We start from the raw sequence: 24,070 nt of genomic DNA on the forward strand, positions 1-24,070 counted from the left end.
GGATTTGACTAACAAGTGACAAGTAACAATCGCACCACACAAGTGTCAGGCAGTGACCATCTCCAACAAGGGAGAATCTAACCATCGCCCCTTGATGTTCAATGGTATTACCATCAATGGATCCTCCACTAACAACATCCAGGCGGTTACCATTGACCAGAAGCTGAACTGACCAGCCGTATAAATACTGTGGCTGCAAGAGCAGGTTAGAGCTCGGAATTGTGCGATGAGTAATTCACCTCCTGACTCCCCAAAATCTGTCCACTATCTACAACGCATAAGTCAGGAGTGTGATGGAATACTCCCCTTTTGCCTGGATGAATCCAGCTACCACAACACTCAAGAAGCTTGACACCGTCCAGGACAAAGCAGCATCTTGATTGGCACCACATCCACAAACATTCACACAGTAGCAGCAGTGTGTACGATCTACAAGATGCATTGCAGGAACTCAGCAAGCCTGCTTAGACAGTACCTTCCAAACTCACGACCGCTAATATTTAGAAGGACAAAAGCAGCAGATAGATGGGAACACCACCACCTGGAAGTTTCCCTCCAAGCCACACACCAGCCTGACTTGAAAATATATCACTGTTCATTCACTGTCACTGGGTCAGAATCCTGGAACTCCCTCCCTAACAGCACTGTGGGGTGTACCTACACCACATTGACTGCAGCAGTTCAAGAAGGCTGTTCCCCACCACCTTCTCAAGGGCAATTAGGGATGGACAATAAATGCTGGCCCAGCCAGCGAAACTCACATCCCATGAATGAATAAAAAACATTGCATGGAATCGTTTCCATTATTTTAAACTGAAAATAATTGCCTGAGAATAAAGAGACTATTGGACGAGACAGGCTGGCCATTTCCAAATTCCAAATACTGGACATGAGGACACCCGATAATGGAATGGAGATGGACCCACTGACAGTCAGATTGTCTGCTACAAAACCTGACAAATGACCACATTACCTCTGAGACACCCCACTGAGGAACTCCTCACTGTCAGAATCCTCATCTTGTGAGGCTCCACTTCCTGTGACACCCATCCTCATTTTAGTCTCCTCCCCCTGTGAAACTCCTCCCCCTGTTAAACTCCTCCCTGTGAGACTCCTCCCTGTGAGATTCCTCCCTGTGAGACTCCTCCCTGTGAGATTCCTCCCTGTGAAATTCCTCCCTGTGAAACAGCTCCCGGTGAAACTCCTCCCCTGTGAGACTCCTCCCTGTGAGATTCCTCCCTGTGAAACTCCTCCCGGTGAAACTCCTCCCATGAAACTCCTCCCCCTGTGAGGATCCTCCCTGTGAGAATCCTCCCCTGTGAGACTCCTCCCCTGTGAAACTGCTCCCTGTGAAACTCCTCCCCTGTGAGACTCCTCCCCTGTGAGACTCCTCCCTATGAGACTCCTCCCCTGTGAGGCTCCTCCCTGTGAGACTCCTCCCCTGTGAGATTCCTCCCTGTGAGACCACTACCCTCTGAGGCTCCTCACTGTGAAATTCTCCCTGTGAAATTCTCCCTGTGAAACTCCTCCCCTGTGAAACTCCTCCTCTGTGAGACTCCTCCCTGTGAAACTCCTCCCCTGTGAAACTCCTCCTCTGTGAGACTCCTCCCTGTGGAACTCCTCCCGGTGAGACCCCTCACTGTGAGGCTCCTCCCTGTGAGACCACTCCCCCTGTGAGTGCGCACTCCATGTGATTCCCCTCCCCTCTCAAAAACTATGAGCTGTGGCTCTCCAATCTGCCTTCACTTTCATCACTTGCTGTAATATTTTTAATGTTCCCCAGCGAACTCACATTCTCTGTTCAATCTTTCTCTGAGGTTTGACACATAATCCAGGAGAGTAGGTTCCAAATTTTGAGCCATCAATTTCCCATCATATAACTTCAGTGGTCCCCTTACCTCATGACCACAGGCTAATTCAAAAGGACTAAAATCAGTCAATGCATTAGGAGCATCCCCAATAGCAAATAACAAAAATGGAAATCCCTTATCCCAATCCTGTGGATCGTCCTGACTCTCAGCCCTCATCATGGCTTTTAAAGTTTGATGCCATCTATCCAAAGCCCCTCATGACTCAGCTTGATCAGCTGTTGATTTATACTGTTTTATACCCAAACTCTTTGTTATTTCCTTAAACAGTTGTGACGTGAAATTTGAACCCTGATCCAATTGTATTTCTTTTGGTTATCCATATCTTATAAAAGATTGAATCAACTCTTCCACAATTCTCTTTGCTGAAATATATCTCAAAGGTATCACTTCAGGAAACCTTGTAGAAATATCCATTATTGTCTAGTTTCCACCTTTAGTATTAGAAAGGGATCCTGCAAAACCAATCATGACCCTAAGCAAATGTTCCTCAAATGATTGACTTGGAATTAAAGGTGCTGTGCTGGCTTAAACACTGCTTGTGGTTTACATATCACCTGATATATGTGATATGTTCTACAGAAATTGATTACATCTCTATGCAATCCAGGTCAGTAAAAATGTTTTTGCATTTTCACATGTGTCTTTAAAATTCCTAAATGCCCCCCTATTGGAATTTCATGAGCTATTCTCAGTATTTCATTTCTATACTGAGATGGTATAACACCTGATGCACTTCCATCCATTTTTCATCTGCTGGAACTTGATATTATCTCTGCTTTCTCATTAACGCATTACCCTTAAGGAAATAGCATTCTGGACTACACTCTGCCTCTGTTTCTGAGCAAGCTGAGTAAACTGTTTTATACATGGATCCTTTTGCTGTAACTCAAAACACTTCAGCTGCATTCTTTTCCAATCTCTCCTCCTGAACAATCTTATCAAAGACAGTATCAGCTATTTGAACTTCAATGCCTTTTCCCTGCCTTTTAACTTTCTCTTCTTTCTGTTTCAACCCGTGAGCGTGTGATATCATTACCATACAGTCTGGAAACAATCCAGGATGCTCTTTCTGCAACACTCCTGTTGAAAGCACCTCTACAAGCAGCTCAACTACCATAGGCAGCACCCACATCTGTGACCGAGCTATATCAGTATCTAAAATAAATTGAACCCTTGCAATGGGCAATTTTTAAATTCTCCAACAATTACGTCACCTGTTTTCCACTTACTCTTTAAATTTACCTTCCAAAATGGGAAAGGCTTAGCATCTCCATGAATCTTACTTATTATCTCCTGCTCCTGCAATACTCCCTTTAAACAACAAATATCGTTATCCCACAATTAAGGATTGACAAGCCCCTGTGTCTCTTAAAATTTTAAAATCTTTACCTGCTCCACCCTGCACACTTGGAAAGACTTCCCCTTCACATAAAAAATCTTTAAACATTTCTGCAACCTGATCTTCAGAAATCCTTTGGGTAAATTGTGAATTCATTCCCACTTCTTTACCTGTCACTGATTCTTCTTATATAATACCCCCTATTGGAATTTCATGAGCTATTCTCAATATTTCATTTCTATGCTGAGTTGGTATAACACCTGATGCACTTCCATCCATTTTTCATCCCCTGGAGCTTGATATTATCTCTGCTTTCTCTTTAACACATTACCCTTAAGGAATTTTTCTAGGTTCTTCTTGGTTTACCTGTACATAAACCACTGGTTTTTCCTGTGCCTGAACCTCAGAACAGACAGTCATTTTACTTCCAGAATTTTTCTGCATTCCAATTTTTGCAACAGATTTTCCCTGTAATTTCCAACACATTGGCTTCTTGTGCCCAACTTTATCACAATGAAAACGCCTCAATTTTCGAGTGTCACATCTACCCTCAACAACTTTCTTTTTAGTCTGTGAAAAAAACTACCTGGGAATTTCCACCTACTCCTCTTCCCTGGCTACCTACCTTCCTCTCACCTTCTCTGTTAAAAGGATGATGAAAGAAGGTTTAGATCCAAGAACTAACTCATAATCATCAGCTATTTCTGTTGCTTGCCTTACTATTTTAACTCACTATTCCTCCACCTGAGTTCTCACTACCAATGGAATCGAACCTTTAAATTCTTCCAAAAGAATCACTTCTCTAAGAGCTGCATATATTGTCTCAACTTTAATAACTGCATCTACCGGTCAAAACTCATTTGTTTTGCTCTCTCAAACTCAGTATAAGTTAGCCCAGGCTGTTTCCTTATATTCCTAAATTTCTGCTGTTATGCCTCAGTAACCAACTCATATGCACTCAAAATTGACTTTTTTTTACCACATCATAATCCACCAACACTTCTCCTGACAGTGAAGCGGAAACATCATGAGCTCTACACACTAACCTGGGCTGTAAAAGCAATTTCCAGTTTTCTTGTGGCCATTTCATCTGTTTAGCTATCTTCTCAAATGAAATAAAGAATGCCTCAACATCTGCAGTCATTTCCAGCAGCCTTCGTGACACAAATGGAACCTTCAGCAGTGTCATAGAAAATGGGGGAACTCAATGGTCGCAGCCTTTTGAGTTAGTTCAGATCCAGGGTGTGGTCAACAATACAATAGAAAAATCACAGTCAAAAGAAATTGGACATTTCTGCTAGATCTAACAATCAATAGGAACGGAGCAATAATAACAGAAGAATGAGCCTCAGGAATGTCCGGGGAATTGGTAACCAGTGTTTCAGATGTAATTCAAAATATCATAATGCAGTAAATTGTACAAAACAGAAAAAACAAAGTTTTTGGGGCAACCCTCGACATAGAAAGTTCCAAATTGGAGGATGATATTGATCAAGCTGAGGGAATTGTACCTGGTCATAAGAAGATTCAGTCCAATAATTAGTGCACTACTCATTGATTCATTTCATTGTGCCGTGTTGGATAGTGGTTGCGTATCGAAAGTATGTGGAATGAATTGGTTGAAAGATTATTTAGATTCACTCGGTAGTAATGACTGAAGTAAGACCAGGGAATATGAAAGTTCTACTTGTTTCAGGTTCGGGGATAACAGTATATTGGGGTCACTGAAAAGATTGGTGATTTCATGCAGAATAGCTGGAGTAAGCCATTTTGTTAGTATAGGTGCAGTCTCCAGTGAGATACCTTACTGCTGTGCAAGCCTTCCATGAGAAAAAGCACAAATGAAAGTGGACATGGGACACAATAAGCTAATTGTCTTGGAAAGTAAGTAGATTTGCAGCTTACCCAATCAGGACATTGTTGCATTCATTTAACAAAACCCAGCCTCTCTAATCCAAATGTTAAACATGTATTAATGACATCAGGTGGTAGGTGTTTGAGAAAAAAGACACATTTTCTTAAAGTTACATCGACAATTTGCTCATCCCTCCCTCTTCTCACAGATTAATAATCCTGCTAACGGACACAGGAATGGCTGCTGAGTGCACAAAGCTTAATGAAGAGGTTAGTGTAAATGTGATATATGCAAAAGTATTGGAAGATGCCATCACAGTCTATTTAATGTCTCACATTAGTATGAGGCTTTAATGAAGGTACAGCTATGGATTTAAAGGTGTGGAACAAGGTTAGAAACATTTCATTTCTAATTTTATAGATATGGCAACAAGATGCAGTCTGTCTACAGTAATGTATGTTAAAACAAGGAATAATTGTAGATAAAATCATACAGACGACAGTAGGGGCACCAGCAAAATTCCTAACTAACAATGAAGGGAGTTTGCGAATGAGTATTTTTGAGACTTGTGCGAAAATATGCACATTGTAGTGATGAACACTGCAGCTAAAAGTCTCCTTTGTAACGGGCTTTGTGAAAGAACTCCTGTGGTGGTTGATGGGATACTCCATAAGATCTTAGCTGACCAACAAACTTATCAGCTAATAAGCTAAAACCTGTCTTGCCATGGGCAGTCCATGCAAATCATTTGTTTCAAATGATTGGGGCCTATAGTCTGTATCAGTTGGTTGATGGGAGGACTCCCAAAATATCTTCGGTGCTGTTTGATAATGTACGAGCCCAGAAGGGATTACAATTAGTTGCACCTTCTCTCTGCACTTTAATGCTCTACATGCAGTGGTCAGGGCATTCCTTAAAGCAGAAGTCTCAGGCAAAATTTAGCAAGCTTTACGGCATTGCATAAGATCATCAGAGATAAAGTTTAATCCTGGGGATTTAGTATGCTGTGAAAGAGAGAGCGAGAAAGAGTGGAAAGGTCCAGATAAAGTGACAGGGTGTGAACGGAAGACAGTAATTCTCCAACATGGTAGTCAAACTATTAGGGTACATACATCTAAGTTAATTGGGACTGATAATAAACTTTCAGAATGTGAGCAATTAATAGAAGATGAACAGGTATCCTGTACCTCACATACTCAAATGTTTGACAGTTAAGAGGAACAGAATACAATGGACAAAGGGCCAGATGAATGTAGACAAAGTGATGCCAATGCACAGGATAGGGCTAAAATATCCAAAATACAACTGCCTAAGGTACTTGGGTAATGTGCATACCAGGAGGATCCGGTGAAAGGAGAGATGTAACCATTATAGGGAGAGCAGGGGAAGCCTCTGGCAATATTTAAACTGGGCGAAATGTCCAACATAGTGGGCAAGAGATATGATCTATGGTTGGCAAAATGAGGTGGAAAGCAAGGAAATGCAGCGTGAGTCCCCATAATGGATCTAGAAGTGACTCAAGCACCAGGAAACAATCACGTTACTGGAAACAGATCTTCTGGTTACGGGAGGGAGGTAGGAGGGCAAGTAGAGGTTGTAGTTTGACTTCGCTATGCGATAGAACAAAGGCAACAGAACAACCCAGAAACAACGCTTGAAGTGGAAGCCCTAATGATCTGGAAGTTTTGTGGATGAAACAAATTGGAAGATAAATTAATAAGAGAGGAAAAACAAAAAGAATATTTGGAAGGAATTTGGTGTCCACCCTAAAGTGCCAGATAGAGTACAGCCAGTCTCATCCCATAGATGGAAAAAGTAATCCCAGATGGGACACGTAAGGCTAAAGTGAGACTGATGGTTTTTGAAGAGAGACTTGTTGTCCAAGATGTTACAGAAGACTCCCCCATGGAAGGAAAAGTGATTGTGAAAGTTCTCTTAGCTCTGTTAGCCACATTCGTGGCAATGTAGGGCGATTGATATGAAAGCTGCATTTTGCAGGATGAAAAATTTCAAAGAAAAGTGTTTTTGAAACTGGCTGAAGAAGTGAGTGATATAGAAGGGAGGCTGTGGAAATTTTTAAAAAATGCATTTCTGAATTGAATGATGCATTAAGGGTCTTGTATTTCTTGGTTAAGCCTAACTTGCTGAAAGTAGGCTGTATTCAGCTGAAAACATGTTCTACTGGTATCACAAAGAGAGACTCACAGGCATCATTATGATGCTTGGTGATTATTTTCTATGGGGAGGCTCTGTGGAATTTGAACAATTGATTATAGGTAAGATCAAAAGGGAAGTTAAGATTGGAAGTCAGGCCTAAGGCAGCCTTTAAATATACAGGTTTAGACATTAATCTGATTAGGTCAGTAATAACCTGGAATTAACAATCGTATCGAGAAGGCATTAACCATATCATGATAAATTGGGCCAAAATTGTCACAGAAAACTGATCTTCCATCCAAAGAAGGGACTGAACATCTAAGAAGCTTGATTGGACCGAATGACAGTTTTAGGTGTATTGGAACTGATTACTGTGACAAAACACTCTCCATTTAGAGAGATTTTGAGGGCAAATAAAAGATTAAAGAAATTATGTTCGGAAATATGTTTATTCATGTTTCCAGCCCTTGGTGACCCGAAAGATATGAAAATAATTTTTTCCAGTGACGCTTCCCATGTCACTCTACTAGGTGGGTATCCAAGCACAGATGGGTTTATAATATTCTTTCCACATCAAATTGGAAAATGTTGACCCTTGGCCAGGGAAGCCAAGAAAATAGAAAGGTTGGTGAAAAGTACCCTAGCTGCAGAAATGTGGGCTCGAGCAGAAGGGATAGATATGGTCCTTCACTTTTCAAACATTTTGAAGCAAATTCCAGACAAAGGGAAAGAGAAAGGTTTACCCATTGAATGGCATGTGGGTAACCGTTCCTTGTGGGATAATGTACATCTGACCAAGAGCTTGATTGAGAAAAATTTAAGGCTTGACTTTACAAGTATAAACTAAACGTTAGAAAGAAAATAGACCTGTTAAGATACATGAGTCAATCCAAGTCAGCGTTTATTGAATGCTTTACAAAAAGGAATATTAGCTCGAAGAAATTGTTAGAGATCCTAAAAGAGAGATATATTTTTTCATGATGGGTTATATGTAGAGATGGAAAATCAGTATTTTCCCTGATTGGTTTTGTAATTGCTTGAGTGTGTTTTAAAGTTTTTGTTTAAGAAAGGAAGGGGAATCTATAAATGGTCTGTTAATTAGATTAAGATACAAAGCTGAAGGGCTATGTTTAATTACTTAGACTACTCATGAAGGGACACTGGTCACTTTAACCCCATCCCCGGAGTTTGTCACAAAAACCCAAAAGATGCTCATCGACTTCTTCTGGGACAAAAAGCTGCACTGGGTCGCTACTGAGGTTCGGAGTCTCCTGCTTAGGGAGGGCGGTCAGGCGTTGGTGTGCATTCGTACCCAGGTGGTGACCTTCCACCTTCAGACCCTACAACAATACCTTCACGTAAAGCCCTCTCCTAGATGGTGTGCCCTGGCGATGTATTTTTTCACCAGCTGCACGGCCTGAATTACGACGTGCCGCTCCTGTTCATCAACCTGATTCGTGGCTCCTTGCAGGTGTTGCCCATATTTTGCCAGGACCTGATCAAAGCCTGGATCATGGTCACCTGGTGCCGCAGCTCTCACCCATCAGGGAACCACTGCTCAGGAATCCGCAGCTCCACCAATAGCACTTCAGGTGGCTGGCGGAGGGGAGGGCTGTGGTTGCCGGGGTGACCAGAATCAGGAACGTGCTGGGGGGTGGAGGTCTGGGCTTGATGACCCCAATTAAACTGGCTCTTTGTGCGTCAGTGAGTGTCCAGCTCACATCCAATGTCGTCCAACACCTTAAAACGGTGGTGCCCGGCCACGACGGCACACGTGGTTTAGAGGCGGTTCTGGTGTGCGGTGAGCACCGATCTGACTGTATCCCTGCTCGGACGGAATTCCATGTTGGACCCAAGCCATGGAACCTTCCTTGGGAGCTGGAGCCCAACCACTTGACCTGAGCTGTGGAAATTCTTTCCGTGCCCTTTCGGTGCAGAGGGGTTTCCTGTTTGGGCTGCTCCTGCACACCCTTCACCTCCTTACCCTCACCCGCTGTCCAGACCCGCCTTGACATGCCCTTTTCCCATCTGGCAATGGAGATACCCAGTGGGGAGGTCTATACGCATGAGTCCTCCCCCTTACCATCAGGGACCTGGGCTGGAGGGTGCTGCATGTAGCAGTCAGAAAGAACCGTAGGTTGCGTTGGTTCATGGACTCCCAAGATTCCTGTGTTTTTGCTGCCTTTTGGAGTCCGTGGACCACGTGTATATTAAGTGCATTAAAATACACCCCTTTTTTAGCTTTCTTAAGGACATTTACTTAATTTCTGGTTGCACTTCAGCCCCACGCCCATGATCTTTGGGCACCCGTTGCAGAGCGGGCGGTGAGGGAGGAGGACCTCCTTGTGGGCCTGTTCCTGAGCCTAGCCAAATTGGCCATTACCAGGTCCAGGCAGCAGGCAGCTGAGGGGTCCCCTGGCCCAGCTGTCTGCCCCTTTCCCACGGCTGTGTTCACACTTAGAGAGGGAGCATGTGGTGTCTGCCAGCACGATTGAGGCCTTCTGTAACTGGTGGGCACTGTGGGGGCTGGGGTGCATTGCTGACCCCCAAAACAACATTTTGATTTAAAGTTTAGTAAGTTCCCTTTTCCGATTTTGTTTTTGTTTGTTGGTCCTTTAAGGGACTGCCCCCATTAACTTGTTAATTTGATAGTTTGTCCTTTTGTTAGTTTGTTGATTCAATGCCATTTGTTTTTCGAAAAAGAGTATAAAGGGAGACTGGGTGGGACACTGGGTTAATACATAGGAGACAGACATATGTAATGCCACATTCTGTAAATGAACAGGCTATCAAGAATTTGCATCTAGTTTCATATTTCAGCTCTGGCTTAGCATCCATTTATCACTACGGGGAGAAGGCTGGGCAGTGACTAGGTAAATTGCTCCTATGAAGAGGCAATGCAGACACGATGGGCCAAATGGCCTTTCTGTGCTATTAACAATTCTGTGGTACTGAAATTTGTGCTTTAAATTTAAAACCACGACCTGACTCAGGGCCACATCAGACATCCAGTACCTGAGAAATGATTGTCACGGTGATAGAAATGAGTTTGTACATCACCGCCCATCATTTCTAGCTCACTACACATTGTTTCCATCAGCAGGAGGCCTGAACATTAACACCAAAGAGATTCAATATGTGGACTGAAGTTCCAGATAACGTAATAGAGACAAAAGCCTTGCAAACATTTCAGAAACAATTTGCTGTTGCAATGGGAGGATATTAAATTGTGCTGGAATGGATCAAATTGTCAGAATGACCTCCCTTATCTGTAATTATCTTGATATTGAATTTTTTTATATTGTACATTCATGAGATGTGGGCATCACTGGCGAGACTAACATTTATTGCCCATCCCTAATTGCCCTTGAGAAGGTGGTGGTGAGCTGCCTTCTTGAACCGCTGCAGTATATACAGCTTAGGTACGCCCATAGTGCTGTTAGAAAGGGATTTCCAGTGTTTGGTCTCAGCGACAGTGAAGAAACAGCGATGTATTTCCAAGTCAGGATGTTGAAAGACTTGGAGGGGAATTTCCAGGTGGTGGTGTTCCCATCACCCGCTGCCCTTGTCCTTCTAGATGGTAGTGGTCATGGGTTTGGAAGGTGTTGTCGAAGGAGCCTTGGTGAATTACTGCAGTGCATCTTGTAGAAGCTATTTAAAGACACATCCGAACAATAGTTTTTCACCAACCAATGAATCACGCTGTTCTTGTGATGTTGCTCTTCATTTTTTTCTTCAATCCTATCAGCCTAGAACTGAAGCTGAAACAGCCTCTCTCCCGGGTAAATGTAGGTGTCGCCTGTACCTTCTCCAACCAGGGTCGCTCTCTGCCTCTCTCCTGGGTAAATGTAGGCCCCGAGCTGCGCTCTCTTTACATCCTCACTGTCTCCTGTATGTTCTCCAACCAGATTCGCTCTCTGCCTCTCTCCTGGGTAAATGTAGGCCCCGAGCTGCTCTCTCTTTATATCCTCACTGTCTCCTGTACGTTCTCCAACCAGTTTCTCTCTCTGCCTCTCTCCCGAGTAAAATGAGATCCTTTAAAGTGGGGGATTTTTTTGGTGAATGTTTTTCAGATTGACAGCGGGATCTCGGTTATCTATGAGAAAATGAGTTGGAGTCAGACTGGGTTTGAATAAAATGAGTATATGCAACAGAGCGTGTTTTTAAACTGATTTTTCACAGACTCCGGGTTACTGCCCCAGCAGGATAAGACGTTGTTATCTGGGTGGACAAGGAAATCCATTTGTCATTTAAAATGGAAACATGGTTTTTTGGGCACACACTGGACACGTGGTCATGTCAACAAAATAAAACAAAAAGCTAAACAACTGTGTGTGAGACTAATTACGGGAAACTCGATTATTGACCCATTTCCATATCTATTGGGGTTCCCAGTCTCACAGCAGATGATTGAGGTTCTAGTATTGTTTATTTCGAGAGAGAGGGAGATGGAGAGGAGATTATTAGGGTCTCTCTCTCTCCCTCTCTCTCTGCACTGATTAGATCAATTCCTATTGCTTGATTACAGTTTATGTTTTAGAGCTCCTCATGTGTGGCTCTGATTGCTCAGTGGTTAAATGCACCGACTGGTGTGATACTGAGACACACAGAGCAAGGAGGGCTCCTGTACTGAGTTCACTGGTCTCAAACAGAACAGTGCTGGGGATATGACAGTTGTCACAGAGTAGCCTGGCTGATAGATTTCTATTACACATTGTTACACGCTACTTACAGCTCAGAAACTGCTCATTCAATCCAGCCCATCTATGTTGATGTTTAATTTCTACAGAAGCCTCCTCTAACCTCTGCTCATCTCACCCCATCAACATATCCCTCACATGTTTATCTAGTTTCTCCTGAAATGTTTCTGTACTAGTACTCAAGTACTCCATGTGGCAACGAGTTCCACAATCTAACCACTTTCTGGGTAAATGTTAGGAAATAGAAATAATTTCATTTAGTCATTTGGTACTTGTGGGTGTTAGGAATGAGTTTTAGCTTTAAAGTTTAAGTTCAATTTATATTTCTGTATCTGTGTGTTAAGAAAAGTCAAATTGAGTTTCAATTTCACTTTAAAAGGTGCCTGCATTTCTAATCAGGTTTTTACGACTGTTGCAACTTGGTTAAACAAACAGGAGTGGAAAAAAAAACAGGGCTGTTGCCTAGCAACAAGGGTCCAGAGAGGCAGGTCCCTCCCACAGACACACACACAGAAAAGCTAGAAACTGCAGTTTGACTTATAAGCTGTTTTGAGTTTAGTTTTGAAGACAGCTGCCAGGCAGAAGCAGCCGTGGAGGCTCAAATAGCCAGTTCCAAGCTGAAGTTGGTTGAAAGTAGGTGCCAGGAGAGACTGGAGCAAAGGGGACAGATAGACAGTCCCAAGCTAAAGAAAAGACCACAACATCCAGGGGATTGGAGCAGGAGAAAGCCCCAAGAAGACCTTCTAGCCAAAGGGAGGACAAGAACCTGGAAAAGGTCTGGTTAAGAGAAGTTAAGAGTGAGGGGCAGATAGAAAGGCTCCAAGCCTCAGATTTAGAGACAAAAGCTGCCAAAAGCGAATTCTGGCAATGTCTGGAAGTCCATTCAGTATCTGTGATAGGGAAAGACAAGTGAATGATGTTTTAAATGTTTATCTGTTGATCAGAACCCACGAGGGGGTTTCTGTACCTGAAACACCTTTTCCATTTCAGATTTATTTCATTGGTCGGTTTTATTTTTATAATCTCATTCTCGTCAGGTCTCTGCTGAGACACCAATGAATCCTGAAATGAAGCTTTGAAATGCAAGGAATGAAGCTCGGAACTGAGATGAAGCTGTCGTGTTCAAACAAGCGACCAGCAGCAAACTATCTCCTAAACTCCTCACTACTCACATTGACAATGTTGCTGGCCCTTTTTACCCCACCCTTGGATGGGGTTTTGCCAATTGTGGGCTGCCCGCCTGCCTGTTTTGACTGTGCGACGAGGATGAAATCACACAGGCGGCAAATGTAAAATCAAGTTCCATTGTTCCAGAGTCTGTGGAGAGGAAGGACTAGGTCAGTCTGAGCCCAGAGACTGGATTCTGGACCATTGGACGGTTTGGGGATCAGCTTTTTATCTTGTGTCTCTCCTTCCTTCATTTACTCCCTGCTTCAGTCAGTCAAACCACCCAGTCCCATCCTTCATCTCTTCACCTGTTTCCCAGTCTGTAGCTGGGATTTCTTCTGTGTTTCCATTTCTCACTCTGCACTCAGAACATGAAAACCTGAGAGTGAAATCCAGATATTGAAGGGTGACAATACTGCATTTCCACGGCGATTGGGAATTTACATTTTTCTCTCTTCAACCCCCTCACTTGGAGCTGACCCTTCCCCCAGAGTTCATGCTGAGACTCTCTTTCCACATTCCCTCTCAGTTTAATATTGACACACTCCTTCCTCACACCCTAAAGAACCAATCCGAGGATCTGCCCCTTTCCCTCTCTGCTCCTCTGTCACCCATTTCCCCACTTTCCCTTCATTTCACTTATGACTCTCTGGAACATCACCCATCTCCACCCCCACCTAGCTCACACCCAGTGCCTTATCCCTGCCACTATCATCCCCACACTTGATAACTCCAACACTTTCCTCGTTGAGGTTCCATGTTCCACCTTCAAACTGAGAGGATCACACTGGCAGAGCAGAGCAGAGGTGCTCAAAGCTGTTCCCTAATCATTATCTCTGCTCAATGTTCCTGAAATGTAATAGGATAAAAATATTGTTGGATAGTTTTCTAATATTCTTCAGGAAAATGTGTGCATCCGGCAACAGCTCCATCAGCCCTTTCTCATCACTCCCACTGTCACGTATATTAAAAATCAGGTTAATATTGTATTCTGAAAATGAGAAGATTCCTCGGGTATTCAGCACCTCAAATACACAAATTAGCTTCTTCAAGGATACGGGGAGTTTGGAAATCTTGGTTTTAAAGAGCAGAAATCACACGTGTAAAACACGCGCTGATCCGCTAACGCCAGTTTTGTGACCGCTGATCAAAGTGAAAATTCCTCCCAGTGTTTAACTTTCCCTTGCAGTTCATTGTAGTGCCAATTGCAGCCAGCAGATGGTGCTGTTGAGCTGTACAAAGATCAGTCAAGTTTTACAGCGCAGTATCGCCACCTGCTGCTGGATACCTGGGACTGGCGGCAACACCAAAAACAGAAAATACTGCAACACTCGGCTGATCAGACAATTCAGGCAGGGACCTTTCTTCACAACTGAAAGAGAATTGGATCAGAAAAATAGGAGGGAAAATAAACATGAGCCTGTACTTCCCACTTCCATGTTCCTGTTACACACCGAGTCCCTATCGGGAAATTCCACACTGCCGGTCTGTATAATGTTCAAAAAGTCCAGGTTGGGAGTGTGAAATTTCCCAGTTTGGGATCTTGATGTGTGTCAGGAGAGACAGATTCAAAAAGCTGCGCCTGTATTCTGAGTACAGAGAGGAGATTCACATTTCCAGCATCCGCAGTATTTTGCTTTTAACAGAGAGGATAAGAACTCCCTCATAGTTAAATAACTGGGGACATTGATGGATAGTTAGAATGTGAGAATGAAAGGAAAATTAGACTGTGCAACACCACCACCGCCTGGCCCAGAAGGGTATTGCAGGAATAAAATCAGATTGCAAAAAACCGTGCAGCGCCTCCACCTAGTGGCTTCTGGTGATACTGCAACATCAAGTTTCCTGTTCTATTCACCAGCAAATTAAAATAATAAAAACAGTCAGCGCTGGAAAAGTGCCCACCAGATGCAGTGTGTGGGGAGAGAAACAGAGTTGACGTCTCTTCTTAAGATGATTTCCAGCATCCGCAGTATTTTGTTTTAATTACAACAGACCAAATTGTTAAATTGTATAAATATAGTTTATTGGTGCAACAACACTACTTGTCAGCAAAACAGTAAACCTAAAACCACAAACTGTCTACGATTTTTTTCCTAACCGAGTAATTTCTCAGAATCTTTGTTATTTAGTGAGAAGAGTTGGTGGCCATTCAGGCCCTCGAATTTATTTCCATGCTCAATGAGATCACTCAGCTTCATTTACTGCCTGAAAGACGATATCAGAACTTCAGTCACTACTGTCTGATGTTAGCTCTCCAGGGCTCCTGTGTATCGATGTTGATGAAGATAGTTGGACAAAAACACTTTTTTGACATCAAAATCCTATTTTGCATGGAGCAACACCGCCACCTGCGGGCTGTGATCGGGACTCCACGGATTTATTTTCTCCTGCATTACCGAATGTAGTCAGCTGGTGGGGGTAGAGCACCGTCATTCCTTTCTCTTTGGAGCCGATTCTGTTGACTGGATTATCAGCTTTAAATGACTTTAAATAATGACTTTTTGTGCCAGTGAATGGCTCCATTAGTCTGTGTAGATATTAGGGATGGGCAACAAATACTGGCTTTTCCACTGACTCCTACCTGTTCTGAACTGCCACCATCTTCTGAGATTGGGTTTATCTGTCTTGGACACCAGGCGTGGGACTTGGTTCTTTGACAGGCTGTAGACATACTTTAGTATCTGTTTAACAATTGTTTATTAGTACTACTTCTAAACAGATTACAGAGTAGGCAGGTAGCTCTTAGTCATGATTCCAATCTCTCATGTGAGAGTCTAATTCATGACTGACTCATCATCCATGTCATATATTAACATATCCCGTCTGTTAATCCTATATACTACAAGTTAACCTCTCCCCAGGTATGCTATCCTACTTTTAACAACAGCATGAAACTATGTCTTTAACTATTCACATTGCATTTCTGTGACTTGTTTTTTACAATTTCTCCAAATCCCATTTTGAATTGATCTTTTCCACTCCTTTTTGAACAAAGTCAATTATATTCTCCCTGTGGAGTTTCATAGTTTGTTCCAACACTTCAATTCTTTTGCATAATCCATGAACTATATCATTCCACTCTTTTCCAGGTATAGAATGGTCTTTTGCAAACTGTCCACTTGCCTGGATTCTAACTGCTATATTTTGCATATTAGCACTGGCAAGCACTTTCAAATCAGTGTCTCTGGTCATTGACTTTGCCAGGCCATTTTGCACTTTGTTCTTTTTGTTGGCAATTCTTGATTTCCAATTTTGCAAGCACTTTAGCTGTTTTCACATTGTCCATGACTGAGGTTGATATATCAGTAATTTTACTTGGATCAGCTCTCTGCTCAACTGGGCCACAGTTCAGAGTTTTTATTCACAGGAACAACTTTGGAACTCTGACACTCCATACCACATATCTTCTCCTTCATAATCGTTTTATAAGGATTCATAGATCCAACCAATGTTCAAGGTTTTCCAATTCCACCTCATCATGATAAATCCTGAACCAGTTATTATTCCACGTCCAATCACCCGCTGTCCACGTTTCAAATCCGGCAATAGCCCCCAGTTTGTTTTGATCCCTGGACAAGCCTGATCCCAGGGTGGTAGCCAGCTTGATAGATCCGAACTTTTATTTGTTTGTTTAGATACGTGGAGAGTGGCTACTGAACAGTCATATGAGTCAGCTGATGAACTTTTAATAAAAGAATAAAATATTTATTCAACAAGATGAACTATATTACAATACTCCTTCACCCACAACCATACCTTTAAGATATATACAGATTTGTAAGGATAACACAAGTTACAAAATTTATCTTAGACTGTAATGTCCAAAGAAAATACACAGTACATGTACTAATGGGCACCAACTGATACAGTGCATAAAATGAATGCAACATCCAACATTGATGGAACATCTCAGAATAATTTTTCTTCTCAGTTCTCTGCCCAAAAGCAGTTCAAACCCACAGCACCATGATCTCCAGCGCAGGTAAGACAAGGAGGCAGCTCCCAGATCCACCCCAGCCGGAACACGGATCAAACCCCATGCTGTCGGCACCAATCGGATCCTCACCAGCCAATTGGCCCCACAAAGTCTCTGAGTTGCTGAGGAAACACACACATTAACACATGGGCAACCATGCCCACATCCCATGAATGAATTAAAAAATGTTGTGAGCTGGAGCTATGAATATTGCTGGTAAGTGCTCCAGATTTCTTTCCATCACATGACTGACCAGGAATCGTTCCCATTCTCATCGCTGCCATTAGCACATGTTGGAAGCTTTTTCAGGTTTCTGCTCAACCTGTTTAGCTGCCTTCAAAACAGGTGCCTTGCCATGTCCATCAAGCCCTATGATGGGTCTTGAACTGTCAGCTCCTAACTCAGCGGCAGGGATGGTACCACTGCGCCACAAAACCTCCTCTCAAGTTAATGCAGCACTTCAAACTACACCATGGCTAGTTAGTACAGCACGGTAAAATAATACAGTATGTCAAACTGAATCCCAACACAAACTAATGCTAACTCCACTGCCGAGCTCCCCTCTTATCAACCCCCCCGCTCCCCCCCAGTAAAATTAACTCACTGCCTGTGAATCTCTTCACCTGTGTGTAACTCTACTTTCACTGGGAAACACCTCATGCCTTGAAGCTCTCCCCGCCTGTGAAATTCCCAATCTGAAACACAGCCCCTTAAAATCCTGAACACTGAAATCCCAGGCTCTGTGGAAAGCTCCCTTTGAAACAGGGAAAACGGTGAAACTCCATCAACTGTGAAATTGCTCCCACTATATGTGGAACTCCAAAACTCAGCGTGTGCATTTCCACCCTGTGAAACTCCTCCCAGTGACACCCACCCCCCACCGCCCTGTGAAACTCCTCCCTGTCACACCCACCCCCCACCGCCCTGTGAAACTCCTCCCTGTCACACCCACCGCCCTGTGAAACTCCTCCCAGTCACACCCACCTCCCACCGTCCTGTGAAGCTCCTCCCAGTCACACCCACCGTCCTGTGAAACTCCTCCTGTGATACGAATCCCCGTGAAATTCCTGCCCTGCGTAAAAAATCCTCTCAATGTGGGACTCCAAAAATACCCCCATCTATCCCCTCCAGTGAGATAAGGTGGCCATTAATGGAACTCAGGAATCCCAGACAGTCTCCCTCACCATCCCCCCATGCATGCAAATTCACAAACATAATTAGGAGCTTATGGCCAGGCCAATATAATTAATTAAAACAAGAACTGAGATTGTATTGATACACTGAATTACTTTATTATTCAAGTTTAAATAATAATTGTTAATAATGACTGTACTAATAACTGATAAAAATACTGGATATATACAATGTAGTAATAGTGGGGATGTGCACAAGACGAGCTCCTCTGCTCCTTTCTCCTTGCCTCCTGGTCCTGTGCTTTCTTCTTCAGTTTCTTTCCTATTCTGTCAAGGGAAATGAGCGTCATTTGCTGCCCATCCCTAGTTGCCCTTGAGAAGGTGGTGGGGAGCTGCCTTCTTGAAGCGGTGCAATCCATGTGGGGTAGATACACACACAGTGCTGTTAGGGAGGGAGTTCCAGGATTTTGACCCAGCGACAGTGAAGGAACAGCAATATATATCCAAGTCAGGATGGTAAATGGCTTGGAGGGGAACTTGTAGGTGATGGTGTTCCCATGCGTCTGCTGCCCTTGTCCTTCTAGATGATAAATGTCCTGGGTTTGGAAGAAAAGAGAACCAGAGGGCACGGATTTAAAGTAATTTGCAAAAGAAGCAAAAGTGATATGAGAAAAAAACTTTCCCACTCAGCAAATGATTAGGCTCTGCAATGCACTGTCTGAGAGTGTGGTGGAGACAGGTTCAATCGAGTGGTTAGGGTCTGGAATGCACTGTCTGAGAGTGTGGTGGAGACAGGTTCAATCGAGTGGTTAGGTTCTGGAATGCACTGTCTGAGAGTGTGGTGGGGACAGGGTCAATCGAGTGGTTAGGGTCTGGAATGCACTGTCTGAGAGTGTGGTGGAGACAGGGTCAATCGAGTGGTTAGGATCTGGAATGCACTTCCTGAGAGTGTGGTGGAGACAGGGTCAATCGAGTGGTTATGATCTGGAATGCACTTCCTGAGAGTATGGTGGAGACAGGGTCAATCGAGTGGTTAGGATCTGGAATGCACTTCCTGAGAGTGTGGTGGAGACAGGGTCAATCGAGTGGTTAGGATCTGGAATGCACTTCCTGAGAGTGTGGTGGGGACAGGGTCAATCGAGTGGTTAGGGTCTGGAATGTACTGTCTGAGAGTGTGGTGGAGACAGGGTCATCGAGTGGTTAGGATCTGGAATGCACTGTCTGAGAGTGTGGTGGAGACAGCGTCATTGAGTGGTTAGGATCTGGAATGCATTGTCTGAGAGTGTGGTGGAGACAGGGTCAATCGAGTGGTTAGGATCTGGAATGCACTTCCTGAGAGTATGGTGGAGACAGGGTCAATCGAGTGGTTAGGATCTGGAATGCACTTCCTGAGAGTGTGGTGGGGACAGGGTCAATCGAGTGGTTAGGATCTGGAATGCACTTCCTGAGAGTATGGTGGAGACAGGGTCAATCGAGTGGTTAGGATCTGGAATGCACTTCCTGAGAGTATGGTGGAGACAGGGTCAATCGAGTGGTTAGGATCTGGAATGCACTTCCTGAGAGTGTGGTGGGGACAGGGTCAATCGAGTGGTTAGGGTCTGGAATGTACTGTCTGAGAGTGTGGTGGAGACAGGGTCATTGAGTGGTTAGGATCTGGAATGCATTGTCTGAGAGTGTGGTGGAGACAGGGTCAATCGAGTGGTTAGGATCTGGAATGCACTACCTGAGAGTGTGGTGGAGACAGGGTCAGTCGAGTGGTTAGGATCTGGAATGCACTGTCTGAGAGTGTGGGGGAGACAGGGTCATTCGAGTGGTTAGGATCTGGAATGCACTGTCTGAGAGTGTGGTGGAGACAGGGTCAAACGAGTGGTTAGGGTCTGGAATGCACTGCCTGATAACGTGGTGGAGACTGGGTCACTCGAATGGTTAGGATCTGGAATGCACTTCCTGAGAGTGTGGTGGAGACAGTTTCAATCAAGTGGTTAGGATCTGGAATGCACTGTCTGAGAGTGTGGTGGAGACAGGGTCAGTCGAGTGGTTAGGGTCTGGAATACACAGCCTGAGAGTGTGGCGGAGGCAGGTTTAATTGACTCATTCAAAAGAGAATTAGATTGTTATTTGTAAAGGGATAATTCGCAGTGTTACCAGGAGAAGGCAGGAGAATTGCACTAATTTATTGGTCATTTGGAGTGCCGGTGCTGACATGATGGACTGAGTGGCCTCCTTCTGCACCTTCTGCTTCCCATTACCTCCCACATGTGTGGTTAAAGGAAGCACAAGTCTTTTTCCCAAAGGATCCTCTGCCCATGACCAGCTGTTGTCGCTGACGGTTTGAGCTCTTCCACCATCACCACCTAAAATTTGCTGGTTCCACCGTGGGCCTTTTCTCCGAACCCTGAGCGAGGAACAATTAGCTGAGCCTGGGCGAACTCACAAAAGGGCGGAGACAAGCACCCCCTGAGTTCTCACATAACCCTGCTGCCCTAAACAACTGATACATGTGGTGTAAGAATTGGAAATAAAACCAACAACTTAAAGCCAAAGTACCCCCCTGGAAATGAGCAGTGTTTATCTGTTCCTCAGTGGCTGCTATTGGCACAAGCTGCAGAATGCAGGATGGTCTTTCTCTTGGGGATGGTGAATTGGTGAATGGTGTCAGAGACAGGGACACACTGTTCATCGTGTTGTGGAATGTGAGGGTGGTGTTGTCAAGACAGACACAGCAACCATACAGATCCCATAGGATCATTATTCACGGACACACACTGATAACTGGAAATGATTTGACATGATATTGGTGTCAACTAATGAGAATTCGAGGCTGGTAGAGGAAACAATTGGCACCACCCAATTTCTAATCTTCATTGGTTAACATAGACTACTTGCGTGTCAAACAGCATAAACAGCAAATGATAGACAGAGCTAACCGATCCCACAATCAACGGATCAGATCTAAGCTCTGCAGTCCTGCCACATCCAGTCGTGGGTTCTGGTGAACAATTATACAACTCACTGAGGAGGAGGCTCCACAAATAATCCCATTCTCAATGATGTGGGAGCCCAGCACATCAGTGCAAAAGATAAGGCTGAAGCATTTGCTGCAATCTTCAGCCAGAAGTGCCGAGTGGATGATCCATCTCAGCCTCCTCCGTAGGTCCCCAGCATCACAAATGCCAGTCTTCAGCCAATTCAATTCACTTCATGTGATATCAAGGAACGACTGAAGGCACTGGATACTGAAAGGCTATGGGACCTGACAATATTCCGGCAATAGTACTGAAGACTTGTGCTCCAGAAGTGGCCGCACTCCTAGCCAAGCTGTTCCAGTACAGCTACAACACTGGCATCAACCTGGCTATGAAGGAAATTGACTGGCCAATACTGCCCTATCAGTCTACTCTCGATCATCAGTAAAGCAATGGAAGGGGTCATCAACAGTGCTATCAAGTAACGCTTGCTTAGCAATAACCTGCTCACTGACGCCCAGTTTGGGTTCCACCAGGGCTACTCAGCTCCTGACCTCATTACAGCCTTGGTTCAAACATGGACAAAAGAGCTGAACTCTTGGAGTGAGGTGAGAGTAACTGCCCTTGACATCAAGGCCGCATTTGATTGAGTGTGTCAACAAGGAGCCTTTGCAAAACTGGAGTCAATGGGAATCAGGGGGAAAACTCTCCACTGGTTGGAGTCATGCCTAGCACAAAGGAAGATGGTTTGGTTGTTGGAGATCAGTTTGCTCAGCTCCAGGACGTCACTGCAGGAGTTCCTCAGGGTAGTGTCGTCGGCCCAACCATCTTCAACCGCTTCATCAATGACCTTCCTTCCATCATGAGGTCAGAAGTGGGGATGTTCGCTGATGATTGCACAATGTTCAACACCATTTGCAACTCCTCAGATACTGAAGCAGCCCATGTCCAAATGCACCAAGACTTGGACACTATCCAGGCTTGGGCTGACAAGTGGCAAGTAACATTTGCACCACACAAGTGCCAGGCAATGACCATCTCCAACAATAGAGAATCTAAGAAAGCAGGCAGGTTGGCAGAGGGGTGGGGTTGCTTTGTTAGTAAGAAATGAAATTAAATCGATAGCAAGAAATGACATAGGGTCAGATGATGTAGAATCTGTGTGGGTAGAGTTGAGGAACTGCAAAGGTAAAAAAACCACAATGGGAGTTACGTACAGGCCTCCGAACAGTAGTCAGGATGTGGGACACAAGATACACCAGGAGATATAAAGGCGTGTAAGAAAGGCAAGGTTACAGTGATCATGGGGGATTTTAATATGCAGGTAGACTGGGAAAATCAGGTTGGTAGTGGATCCCAAGAAAAGGAATTTGTGGAATGTCTACAAGATGGCTTTTTGGAGCAGCTTGTGGTGGAGCACACTAGGGAACAGGCAATTCTATGTTTAGTGATGTGTAACGAGGCAGATTTGATAAGGGAGCTTAAGGTGAAGGAACCCTTAGGAGGAAGTGACCATAATATGATAGAATTTGCCCTGCAATTTGAGAGGAAAAAGCTGGAAGCTGGTATTACAGTTGAATAAAGGCAATTACAGAGGCTTGAGGGAGGAGCTGGCCAGAATTGACTGGGAGATGAGCCTAGCAGGAAAGATAGTGGAACAGCAATAGCAGGAGTATCTGGGAGTAATTTGGGAGACACAGCAAAAATTCATCCCTAGGAAGAAGAAGCATACTAAAGGGAGGACGAGGCAACCATGGCTGACAAGGGAACTCAGGGACAGCATAAAAGCTAAAGAGAAAGCATATAATGCGGCGAAGAGCAGTGGGAAACCAGGGGATTGGGAAGCCTACAAAGACCAACAGAGGACAACTAAAAAAGAAATAAGGAGGGAGAAGATTAAATATGAGCGTAAACTAGCCAGTAATATAAAAGAAGATTGCAAGAGTTTTTTTAGATAAATAAAGGGTAAGAGAGAGGCAAAAGTGGACATTGGGCTGCTGGAAAATGACGCTGGAGAAGTAGTAGTGGGGAACAAAGAAATGGCAGAGGAACTGAATAGGTACTTTACGTCAGTCTTCACAGTGGAAGACACGAGTGACATCCCCAATGTTTAAGAGAGTCGGGGGTCAGAGGTGAGTATGGTGGCCATTACCAAGGAGAAGGTGCTAGGAAAGCTGAAAGGTCTGAAGGTGGATAAATCACCTGGACCAGATGGATTACACCCCAGAGTTCTGAAGGAGATAGCTGAAGAGAGAGTGGAGGCGTTAGTGGTGATCTTTCAGGAATCACTGGAGTCAGGGAGGGTCCCAGAGGACTGGAAAATCGCTAATGTAACCCCCCTGTTTAAGAAGGGAGTGAGGCAAAAGACGGGAAATTACAGGCCGATTAGCCTGACCTCGGTCGTTGGTAAGATTTTAGAGTCCATTATTAAGGATGAGATTTCAGAATACTTGGAAGTGCACGGTAAAATAGGGCAAAGTCAGCATGGTTTCATCAAGCGGAGGTCATGCCTGACAAACCTGTTAGAATTCTTCGAGGAGGTAACAAGTAGGTTAGACAATGGAGAGCCAATGGATGTTATCTACTTGGACTTCCAGAAGGCCTTTGACAAAGTGCCGCACAGAAGGCTGCTCAGTAAGATAAGAGCCCATGATGTTTGAGGCAAGGTACTAGCATGGATAGAAGATTGGCTGTCCAGCAGAAGGCAGAGAGTGGGGATAAGGGGGTCCTTCTCAGGATGGCGGCCGGTGACTAGTGGAGTTCCGCAGGGGTCAGTGTTGGGACCACAACTTTTCACTTTATACATTAATGATCTCGATGAGGGAATTGAGGGCATCCTGGCTAAGTTGCAGATGATTCAAAGATAGGTGGAGGGACAGTATTGAGGAGGTGGGGAGGCTGCA

Source organism: Cetorhinus maximus, chromosome 21, assembly GCF_964194155.1.
Source record: "Cetorhinus maximus chromosome 21, sCetMax3.hap1.1, whole genome shotgun sequence".
In the NCBI taxonomy this organism is placed as follows: domain Eukaryota; kingdom Metazoa; phylum Chordata; class Chondrichthyes; order Lamniformes; family Cetorhinidae; genus Cetorhinus; species Cetorhinus maximus.